Raw genomic sequence first — 13038 nt, forward strand, 5'->3', positions numbered from 1 at the left:
AAAAGACATGAAAATGCATATACTCAAGTGCATGGCATAAACGAATCAACATCCCACCAAACATGATAGGATACCCTCCCCCAAGCTTGAATGAGACAATATACTCAAACATAAACCATATAAAACATGGGAGGGGAAAAGAAAGAAATCAACCCAACAAACCAACACATGTCCAACGAGTTACCAACCATTAGAGAAAGAGCTAAGAAAGATGTTACCGGATATTGGTGGGTGTAACTTACCGCAAATGAACCAATTTAACCTTTCAAAGCCGATTTCCTCTTGAATTGAATCTCGATTTCCATATGCTAGCAAAAATAGGCATCAAACTTCCTTGATTCTTGATCCAAACCAATGCATTAGTGTATATCAAGTCATGTACCTAGCAAAAGGACACACAAACATTTCCATGAGAGAAAATCTAATCTAAAAAGAAAAGAAAATGAAAGCAATAAAAGCCTCGGGTTACTTCCCGAGAAAGGCTTGTTTAACGTCCAAGCGAGACCGCTCTAGTAAATAATATTGCAACGAACGCAAGAGCTTATCAAATGCACTACTACACATCTCATATGATAACAAGTAGGCAAATGACGGGAGGAGGACGTGCAATAAGATTATTGCACGTAAATGAGGAGGAAGATGCCAAAAGAAAGAAGAAAAATCAAAAGAAAAATCAAAAAAATAAGAAGAGAAAGAAGAAGAAAAATAAGGAAAAGAATAAAAAGGCAAAACCTCCTCAAAATCTTTTTGGGTGGCATAATCATCCATTTCCTCAATAATGGGAGGATGAGAAGGAAAAGTCTCATCAAACAAGAGAGGGTCCTCATTAGGCTCTTTGACAAAAGAGGGGAGGAACATAGGATAGTAGGGGATGTGGTCAAATTTCCTTGAGAAAGGGACATGAGGAAGGGGAGGAGAAACAATGGTCTCACAAAGCCTCACATCACCAATGAGGGCATGAAAATCAATCATTGAATCCTCAAAAGAACACTCTTGACTCTCATCTCCCTCAAACAAAAACTCTCCAATAGAAACAACCTCATCCTCCTCTCTATCACAACGATGAACAACAACTCCCTTAAGATCCTCAAAGCCTAGAGTCTCTAAACCATGCATGAAAGGATAAAGGTTTCTCTCAAATTCATCCCTTTCCCATGAAGCATTGCCAATGAACTCTTTCAAGAGGCTATAATGATTTGTTACACCTTCAATGAACATACTAGCCATAACCTCAAATGAGTCCAAAGACTCATGGATAGAAGGGTCACAAACATGCAAGGTAGACTCATCAAGATGGGGAAGGGGGTTGGAAACCTCAAAATCGATATTTTCTTCATTAAAAACTCTTCTACCATCACTCAAGGGACTTTCAATCTCTCTTGATTGCTCAAACTCATCATCATCATCCTCATGAAATCCCTCATTCAAAATTGAAGATGGCTCACTCACATCCTCCCCAAGGGAAGCTCTCAAAGGGGGTAAATAAGGGGAAGGATGGCATTCAAGCTCAAATGGGGAATGAAAAGGATCAAAATCCTCAAAAATCCCCTCATCACAAGAAAATCTCCCCTCAACTACACACCCTTGGCCCACATCATTCTCAAAAACACTCTCACACTCCAAATGAGGTGCCTCACATCCATTTACATCAACCAAAGCACTCATCACTTGGGCAAGCCTTACTTCTCTCAATTTTTGTTCCTCTTGAAGCTCTTGGAGTTGTTGGGTGAGATATTGCATTTGAGAAAGAATTTGGGCTTCAATGTTATTGGGTTGAGGTTCATGATCAAAGTCAAATTGCACATCATCAAAATTAGCACAAACCTCATCAAAATGAGCATAAGGGGGAAAGGTGTCAATTTGCATACTTGGATTATCACTAGGCACATAAGAAGTATAAAGAGAATTCATGCAAAAATTAAAAGAATCTTGGCATTGAGAATCAAAGTAAGAAACATGAGATTCTCTATCTAAAGAATCCTTAGCAAGCCATGTGAAGAAATCCCACGCATCATGCATAGACAAATGACAAAATCTACCATTATTCATGTCCTCAACCATTCCCCTAGTATACTCATTCATGCCCCAATAAGCTATATCACAAGCATCATTAAGAGAACACCCATGGTAACTAAGAAAACCATCTAGTCTTTCAAAGTAAGCATAAAAGGGTTCACCATCAAATTGAGGAAAAGATAAGCATGCCATTTTTATACAAAGAACAAAGAAAAGCAAACACAAATCAAATTATATACAAGAACCTAGCTAATCTAATCAACACAAACTAATGAACGCCTTAGTCCCCGGCAACGGCGCCAAAATTTGATCGAAGGTTAAAATAGTGTCGTTAGTCTACTAACCCTAATCAAATTAACAATTTATAATACCTAAACTACCCTAATACGAGTATAGGGGTAAGTAAAGGGTCGAACCCAAAAGGACTAAGTGTATCAATCTATGCTAATTAGACTACTAGGAAAGCTTGTGAGGTAAGAGAGGTTCAATTAAACACTACTAAGAGCAAATAACTAAAACTAGGGAAAGTGGAATCCAATTACATCAATGCATTCAACAACATCAAACAATTAGATGAAAATGACCTCAATTAGGACGATTTACACATTTAACTCACTCTCGCGCAATTAAACATGTTAATAATCCTACTAGACTAATTCACTCTCGTGCAACTAGCCTAGCAAAGATATGGAGGAATTTAGGGTTCTCAAACAACTCACTTTCGCACAATTGATTGAAAAACCAATTAAAAGCATAGAATCAATTAGCTAGAAAGATTCTAATCCATAAAAGCATCATCCATACACAATAATCAAGAAACAATTTCATACTAACCACAATCAATCATTAAATTAATTAACATAACCTTCATCCATTTCCCTAGAACAAAACCTAAACTAACATAATGAACAAAAATATGGAAAACAAGGTAAAATAATAATAAAAGCAAGAATCAACAACTAAACTAATTAATCTACTCAAATAAACAAATAAATAAGCAAAAACAATAATAAATGAAAGCAATAAAGGTGAGAGAAAGTTAGGAAAACTCATTGAATTTATGAGAGGAAAAATCCACAAATTTGCTTCTTCAAAATCCCAAAAACTCCATGAAAAATCCAAGCTTTCTCTCTCTAAACTACTCCTAAACTAGAGAGAGAAACTCCTAATCTAACCCTAAGAGAGAGAAGCTCTCCTAAACTAACTAAGAAAATAGCATAATAGATCCCCCTTTTTACAAAGAGTCCCGTCTATATATATGTGGCTCCCCCAAAAAAAAAGAGACTTGGACAACAAGGCGCAAATAAATCGTAAACCCAGTCGTGCGCGCCCGCACATGAGTCCTGTGCGCCCGCACACAGGTGTGCGCGCCCTCTCATCGTAGTGTGCGGCCGCAACTTTGTGGGTACGGGGAAAATAAGTGCGCCCGCACATAAGTCATGCGCGCCCGCGCAAAGGTGTGTGCGCCCGCACAGAGGTCGCGCATAGGGTCGCGCAAACTCTCTGGTTTTGCTCTGTTTCTTCAGTCTGGCTGTGCGGGTTCTGACAGGGCTGCGCGCCCGCACAGCCTCACATGTGCGCCCGCGCATAAGCCGCACAGCACCCCGCGCACAACAGATAACTTGGCTTCTTGATATCCTCTTTCTTTCGGCGCATAATTCCTACAAAACCAAAGCATGGAGATCAAAATAAAAACAAAGAAAATAAGATAAATTAAATAAATTAAGAAAATAAGCTAAAAACTATTGAAAACTACTTAAATACTCAAAAACAAGATAAAAGACGAGAATAAGTAAATAAAGAAATAAAGGACAAAAAGGGTTAAATTATTGGAAAAATAAGCCGAAAAACGACTCAATAAACACCCTAAAAAGTGGCATAAAAGTCACTTATCACTCATCATCAAAACCTTTATGCTTCAACACTCCTCGTGTTTTTCTTTAACCCAAGATGACAAGCATTGCTTAACTAACAATGAAAATGACAAAGACATTATTAAAGCAATGGAAACACTTGAAAAGAAAACACCGGTAATTGAGGAAACTGAGACGGTTGATATCTCAAATGATTCAACCATTAAAAGAGAGGTTAAAATCGGATTAACACTTAATGAACAAGAAAGAACTGATTTAATTAATCTACTTAAAGAGTTTATTGATGTATTTGCTTGGTCATATGAAGAAATTCCAGGTATTAATAGAGAAATAGCTCAACACACTATACCACTAATTCCAGGAATGAAACCTGTAAAACAAAAGTTGCATCGAATGAAACTCGACGTAGCTCTTAAAATAAAAGAAGAAGTTCAAAAGCAAATAACTGCAGGTTTTATCAGGGTATCCAAATACCCCGAATGGGTGGCCAACGTTGTCCCAGTTCCGAAGAACGATGGAAGGGTAAGAATGTGTGTCGATTATCGAGATCTAAATAAGGCAAGTCCAAAGGACGACTTCCCTTTACCACACATCGATATTTTGTTAGATAATACAGCGAATCATATATGCATGCACTTCTCTCGTTCATGGATGGATACCCCAAGATACAATAAGATTCTCAAGGCAGAAGAAGACATGGAGAAAACAACTTTCATAACACCATGGGGTACTTACTATTACACAGTAATGTCATTCGGGTTGAAAAACGCGGGTGCTACTTACCAACGAGCAGCCACTGCCTTACTCCATGGCATGATGCACAAAGAAATTGAAGTATATGTGGACGATTTGATTGTGAAGTCAAAAGATCGTCCGGGACATCAAGTCGACTTGAGAAAATTCTTTGAAAGGCTAAGGAAATACAACATGAGGTTGAATCCATGAGGTTGAATCCATACAACATGAGGTTGAATCCATACAAGTATGTCATAAGCTCTAGAGGAATAGAGATAGACCCAACAAATATCAAGGAAATCATGTCAATGCCACCGCCCAAAATCGAGAAACAAATTCGAGAGTTTATTGGTCTGTTGTAATATATAAGTAGGTTCATATCAAAATAAACAACAATATGTGAACCAATATTCAAAAAGCTCAAAAAGAATGTACCAGTAATATGGGATGATGAGTGTCAAAAAGCCTTTGAAAAGATCAAATCCTATCTCGCAAATCCTCCCGTATTAGCACCAGCACTTCCAAGAATACCTCTTAGGTTGTACATAACAGTTACCAAAGAGACAATGGGAGCTATGCTAGCACAAGAAGTAGAAGGTAAAGAAAATGCAATCTACTATCTAAGTAAAAAAATGCTCGAGTATGAAGTACGCTATACACCGCTTGATAAATTGTGTCTCGCATTGATGTGGGCCACAACCAAGCTAAGACATTACATGCTCGTACATACAGTCGTTGTAGTTTCCCGAATAGATCCACTTATGTATTTATTCGAGAAATCTACACATAATGGGCGCATATCAAGATGGATAGTTAACTTAGCCCAGTTCGACGTAATATTCATGCATCAAAAAGCTATCAAAGGATCTATGGTCTCGGACATCCTAGCAGATTTTCCAATAGAGGATTCAACGCCAATACACGACAATGAATTTCCAAACGAAGACTTGATGGTCACAGAAGATGATACTTGGACTTTATACTTCGATGGAGCCTCAAACCAAAAGAGATGTGGCGTCGGAGTATTATTAGTATCACCTAAAGAGGAGCATGTTCCAATCTCCATAAAGCTAGATTTCGACGTTACCAACAACGCTGTTGAATACGAAGCATGCGTGGCAGGCCTTGAAACAGCTTTGGCATTGGGAGTGAAGAAATTACGAATATTCGGGGACTCTTCATTGATCATTGTAGACACCCATTTGTGTCTCCCCAAAACCAAATCCAGTGATGAGTACCTTTCACGTCGAATCATAATCGAATGAAGCGAAAGTGTGGAAAGTCTAGTGTTGCTGAAAGTTTTTAATTTCTTTTCTCTTCTCTCTGTTTTTGAAAACTTATTTTAAGAAAATAGCCTATCCAGTTTGGTTGGTCCATGATATGGGTCAAATAGTGGTGTATTTAGATGGGGTTTTAAAAGACCTTTCCAACGATATATTATAAGCCCAATTCCGATGAATATCGAGGAAGTTATGGCCAAAATACTAAACTGGGCCCGATTTTGTTTTTATATGCGGCCCAATGATCTAGAGAAGGGCCTATTATTAATTATCATTCCTAAAGCTATTAGTAATGATTATAGTCTTTTAGAATACTCTAGAAGGTTTTTTTAAATCCTAATGGAGTTAGGATTGATAATTATGTTTTAAAGAGTTTGAAATTTAATAAAACTACTCCTTTTAAGAATCCTTGTTTTGTACGAAGTGGAATATATTCAGATTTTATTTTCGTGCCTCATAATATTTATCCAAATTTTATATGGTTGTATAGATCTTGAAATTGTCTTTCCAATGATATATTATAATATTAAATCCGAGTTATAACGAAAAAGATATGAATGAGACATGAAATTTTATCCAAAACTGACACCCATCCACTATTTTGGCCATATCTTTTTATCTACAAAATATTTTAATCTGATTCTAATACCTGGCGCCAATGGCCAATGGCTGGCGCCAACCTCGTTTTTCGTGCGCCAGACTCTGTTTTGTTAATTTTATATTTTTGGCTGATTTTCTCCATAAATATCGTATCAAAAACTCCGTTTTCATTCACCAATTCTCACCTATTCTCATTAATCATTCAACAATTATCATCATCCACATTCATTCACCAATTGATTTCATTCATCTCTCTTAAACATTCAATTCTTTTTAAACCTTGCTTTTTCATACAAAATTTCGCATTCACAAGATCTAGAAACACCTAGCCATATTCGAAGTTGCCTTCGCTCTAGACGTGAAAGGTTTTAATTTCTGAGGGTTTGGTCCCAAATCTCTCTTTCAATTATTTAATTTGATTGTTTGTTTATTGTTTTCCTTGAAGTTACTAACGCGTGTATTTTGTTATTAGAAAGAGGTACGAGGCATCTAAGTAAGTACTTTAATTGATTTATTGATTTATGATGTAGAAATAATGTTTATATTGTTATTGTGATATTCCTAGTATCATGTCTAGGGTAATTTTAATATTAAATATGATTGTTACAATGCTTCCTATGTTCTTCCTAATATTTGTGATTGTTAGCATCATGTTAGGGTTAAAGATTTGATTTTTATTGCTTAGTGACATGCTAGGGTTTGTTATTAATCTTGTTAATATCATGCCTAGGATCTTGCTATTATTATGCTTTAATATTGACATGAACATGATTATGATTATAATTGTTATAATTTATGATGATTATTTATTATTATTTTGATGATGATTATTTATTATGATAACTATTATATGATGATGTTGATTATTATTATGTTGCTTGATGATTATTTTTGTTTTTGCTTGATCACATCCTTTATGCATGTTTAAAGGGAATTGGTACTTGTAATCATGCTTAAGAAGATAATTAATAATCTTGTTTAGGGTTATTGTGATTATAATTCAAGTGATCGCCAATAACAGATTTATTTGTGCATTATATTTAACCAACATAGATAAACAGGTTTAGGGTTAAACCTATTGATTGCATGTTAATCAAAAAGCGCACATGAATACGATCAGAATAAAGTAAAGGCCTATTATTAGGGCAGGTTCAATCTCTTTTAGGTTGGATTTGTAACATCATCCCCGAACCCTTATTTGATTCATGACCTTATGGAGTTGACGATCTCTTGGATCGTTAAGGGGTGTAACCTTCACCTCGTGAACGGTTTACAAGTTCCTAAAAAACTTGTTGGCGACTCTTTTGCTCTATCTTCTTCCCTTTTGGACGCCACCTTACTTTAGTGTATGATCACAGTGGGGTTCAAGCTAGTGGGATTTAAAGGCTTGAAATTATTCCCTACAGTTTTTGGCGACTCCACTAGGGAGGAGTTCTATTTTAATTCCTGAATTTGTTTCGGCAATGATTTAGAATGAGTGGATGAGACTCGAAACGTTCTAAGTATTTCATGTGCGTAATTTTGATTAACATTATTGTCATATGCATAAAAAAGATCTCATTGGATAGACCATCCGTAATGAGTTAAAAACATAGGATTTTACATTTAGGAAATTTGAGAAATATCTTTCACAACTAGGAATGAAATAACACCGCGCGAAATTGAAAAATTTTATCGAGCGCAGAAAGCTGCTAAGGCATGTGGGAATTAGCGTCAGGGGCCAGAGCTTGGCGCCAACATTTTTGTTGTAGCGCCAGACGCCAGTATTGGCGACAGGCGCTACAGTTAAAATCTGGCGCCAGTCTCTGATTGTTGGCGCCAATTTCCCCCAATACCGAGCCAGAAATATGCGTTCTAATTTCGACCGGTTTTTCGTATTTTTTGCTCGATCCTACTTCCTGATTGAATTTTTTCTCAATTTTCTGAAACCCATATGTGTTCTACATATGGACATAACCCTCTGGGAATTCATGCTCCATCTACCCGATTGAACGCTCCGTGCAACAAACGGTACATCCGAGATGTTGAATTCACCAAACCATGGAAGCGAGTTTTTTCTAAAACTCGCGGTGTCCCATCCTTTCGCGCCAACCCTTCACGGTTAGGCTTCCGCGCGGTGCATCCGGACAATTAACCATGGACCCTTTATTGACTAAACCATATCCCGAACTTTAGAGAACTAGAGCCATGGTTAGGTTGCAAACTCATTGCATCATATTGTGCCTACTTGAGTAATTGTGCATTATTTGTTGTGCATACTCTATGTGATTTTTCCTAACCGTTTGTTTGACTTGTGTCAAGAATAAATAAACTAATTAATGACTAAAGAACTTTGTTTAACTAATTAATTAATTAATTTGAGCTAATAAATAAATATAAAATCGAGTCATAGTTCCTTTAAGTCAACCTGGTTTTTTATTCCCGTATACTGCACAAACGTCAACTTTTTTTGGTCATATCTAGAGTTCTAGAAAGAACTACGAGTCGTACAAACTATGGATCTGTAGCCCCGAGTTTTTCCTTTAATTTGGCGTTTCATCTAAATCAGAGTCACAGATCAAAAGTTATGACTAAAATACCACAGTCTGTCCAGTTTAATGCATATACGTGAAGTCTTAACTTAGTCTTTAATCGAGTCTAGTCACATAGTCTAGCTACATGGTCATGACACGAGTCTTAACATATCACCTACACTCACTAGTATTAGCACACACTTTGAGTATATGTCACCATGACCATGTCTTAGGTTCATGCATGAGTCAGTCTTTTCCGTCATTTGAGTTGGGAGGTACATTCTATTCCAAATTCTTCATATCCCTCCACCTCCATCATCTTATTCTTCTCCACATTCTATTCCATTTTTCTTCACTTCTTCCATCCATTGCATATTGAATAAAGCTTGAGTCAAATAATTAACATTAAATATCCCCAAATTCCTTTTCCACAGTACTTGGTCGAGGAGAGAAGGGCGATTAATCAAGGACAACCTGTTTATTCAAGTCTCACTTTTTGATAAACCAATTCGTCAAAAGAGGAAGGCTAAGAAGATAATGGCAACTCAAGAAGAAGTCAATGATCTTAAGAACCAACTGGCTACCGTGACTGAGACACTGAAGCTTCTCACACTCAAGATCGATGATCCCGTGAAGCAACAACAAATGGACCTCATGCAAGAGAGTTTAAGCAAGTTGTCTAGCGACTACAAGTTTCAAGAGCTTACATCACAAGGGGTCTCGGTGGACAAAGATCTTCTTCCGCAGAAGTTCAACGCCAACGACATCCCAAAATTCAGAGCAACTAATAACCCTTATTTTCATTTAAGAGCATTCGAAACCATAATGAGTATTAAGGGTATCGATAAGAAGGTTTTCCCCTCTCTGTTCCCACTATCTCTCGAAACTGTTTGCCAACAATGGTTCTTCTCCCTTGACAAAGAGAAAACCTCTACCTGGGAATCGATAGTAAACGCTTTCATTGATAGGTACAAGTGCAATATCCAAGTTGAAACCGACCATAGACAACTTGAGATGCTAAGAAAAAAAGAGAATGAAGGCTTTACTTCTTTCTTTAATAAGTGGAGAGAAACTTCCGCCAAGATGATTGAGGTCCCCACCGAAAAGGAGTCTGTGAGGATGTTTATCAAGAATCTCCAAGAAAAGTATTCAAAGCACTTAAAATATCAACACAACTTGAATACTTTCAAGGTCGTCTATGACATAGGTATTGAGATCGAAGACGACCTCGTAAAGAAAAAAGCTACTAACAATAGTAACCACGGTGGCTGGAAAGGAAAGAAGAACGACAATCCTTCTTCTTCCAAAAACGCCCACTCTAGTAATAATGTTAGTACCTTCGACCATAATGGTGTCTTAGCCATGGACAATCAAGGATCTAAAAGGAAACCCAGGCGAAAGTTCAAACCCATTGGAATGACCTACAATGCTGCTTTCGATCGTCTCTATGATCGAGGATTAATCAAACCTATTTGCCCTACCGAGGATCCAACACCAGAAAATCAATCTTCGAGATGGAATCCAAACTCCTATTGCAAGTACCATCGAGGGCGCGGTCATACTACTGATGAATGCTACAGGTTTCAAAACCTCATTCAAGATCTCATAGAGGCAAATAAGATCCCATTACCTCTAGCTAGCGAGAAGACTAGATGATGTCGGAGCAAACAACACAAGAAAGAGGCGAGCTTCAATGACAAGATTTCATGACCTCTTTTTCTATTCTCTTTTTCATTTTTTCCTTTCCCCAATAAGTCTAGCATAGGCACCTTTTCTTTTCCCTTAGATTAATTTTGTAGATTCTTTCTTTTTCTTTAATAAAATGAGCATTTATTTCCTTGCATATGATCATTTCATTTCATTATATTGCATTAAAAATAAAAATAAATAAAAATAAATAAATAAAAAAAAACAATGTCGAATTAAACACAAGGTATACCAATGATTTGAGGCACCCCTTTGTAGCCACATCATATCTCATTTCACCCTTCAATTATACATCCTTTCTTCATAAACCACTTTAAGCCTCGTCGGACGATAGATCTTTCTTTTTTCAACCTACATCTACCTAACCTTGGGATGGGATGGTGTGCAACTTATGCAATTTATCAAAGAATAAAAGCTTAAGTGACTTCAAAAAAAAAAATAGCAAAAATAAGCAAAAGCAAAAAATTAAATAAAAGTGTACAAAAGGGCAAGTGTTCCAATGTCTTTGATATGAAAATATTTTCGATAAGAACACGTCTCAGATTGCGTCTCTTTTCGAGTGCTCGGTACCGTGCCTGAGTAACATGAATGCCAAGCGAGTGATAGACCGCAAGATCGGGATTGCCCACGCTTATAAAAATAAAATAGATGCTAAAGCAAAAAGAGCTAAAAAAGAGTAGGAACTCCAGCATAAAAATATGATGATTCAAAAGCAAGGTTGCACACCTTGGGGGCTTATCTAGGGTCTTGAGCCTTTATCCCCTTCTTCTACAACCTTTAGCCTAACCACGTTACAACCCTTAAAAGACCTTTTTGAGGTATACACACACTTGTGCGAGGTTCGGCTAGAGCTACGTTCGGCCTGATTCCTAACGGATACGTAGGCAACCTCACATCGAGGTGCGGCCGTAATAAACATGCATTCATATTCACATTCACACACTTGCACCATGATCATATCAAGGGATATCCAATGCTCATCCCTATTCACTTAGAGCTTGACTTGGGGGCTTGATCCCTACATCATTAGCTTACCTAGCCTAAGAGTCACCCCCATTTGACTCTTTTAACAAACAATCCCTTTTGCATGCCCCCGGTTTACAATAATTTTATTGTACATCGAACATTTTGCGAAAAGTGACCCTTTTTCGTATAAAAGTGACCCTTTTTCTTCTACAAAAGTAACCATTTTTTATTCACAAAAGTGACCCTTTTTTTCACAAAAGTGACCCCTTTTATTCACAAAAGTGACCCTTTTTTTCACAAAAGTGACCCCTTTTATTCACAAAAGTGACCCTTTTTTATTCACAAAAGTGACCTTTTTTTTTACAAATGTGACTTTTTTTTTCAACAAAAGTAACCTTTTTTTCACAAAAGTGACCTTTTTTTTACAAAAGTGACATTTTTTTCAACAAAAGTAACCCTTTTTTTCACAAAAGTGACCTTTTTTTTCACAAAAGTGACCCTTTTTTTTCACGAAAGTGACCCTTTTTTTTAACAAAAGTGACTTTTTATCACAAAAGTAATTAAACTACATAAGCAAAACAGAGTATCAAAATCAACTAAAATAAACACAAAATTAACAATAGTGACCCATATTTACTGAAGTAGGAGAGTGTTTCAGAAGACATGATAAACCGCCTATTATCGGCCGTTGAGAGCTTGAAGATGATGATTGTGAGCTCGTTGAAGGAGATCTACCGTTGAGATCGAAATCATAAGAAGATGAATGAGAATTGATTGAACATGGATGCGGTGTAGAACACACGCTACTCGGTGGACTCGCATACAGCGCAATCGTTGAAACCGCCATTAATGGAGCTCAAAAAACTCAATTGAAACCGAATTTTGAGGTGAAATTCAAAGATTCTTCTACTAATTTTCAGATTTTCGAGCTCAATATATACAATGAAAAGATTGAAATTAGGTAGATCTAAGATGACTAATCAAAAGAAGATTAGTACAAATCTGAAAATATGTCAATGTGATGCAAAGTGAGGCAAAATAAATGCAGGAAAAATAAGAGAGGTAATGGCTACAATATCGCCATTCAATAACTATTATTGTAAACCGGCTTTTTTTGAACTTTTGTGTTTAACAAATAATATCTTTCCACACACTTAGCTCTTGTGGCTTAGCTTTAGTGTCACTATCACACACATCATAGATACATGACCAAATACTTCCCTTAGGAACCCTTTGTCAGGGAATCTTAACACAACGCTGAAGCATGCCTTATCAACATCACTCATCAATCATAATCATCATTGCATAGAAGTATGAATTGCTTAGCCTCCGTGCCTAAGTTACCCA

The sequence above is a fragment of the Chenopodium album genome, chromosome 1, assembly GCF_948465745.1.
Source record: "Chenopodium album chromosome 1, dcCheAlbu1.1, whole genome shotgun sequence".
NCBI classification, from domain to species: Eukaryota; Viridiplantae; Streptophyta; class Magnoliopsida; order Caryophyllales; family Amaranthaceae; genus Chenopodium; species Chenopodium album.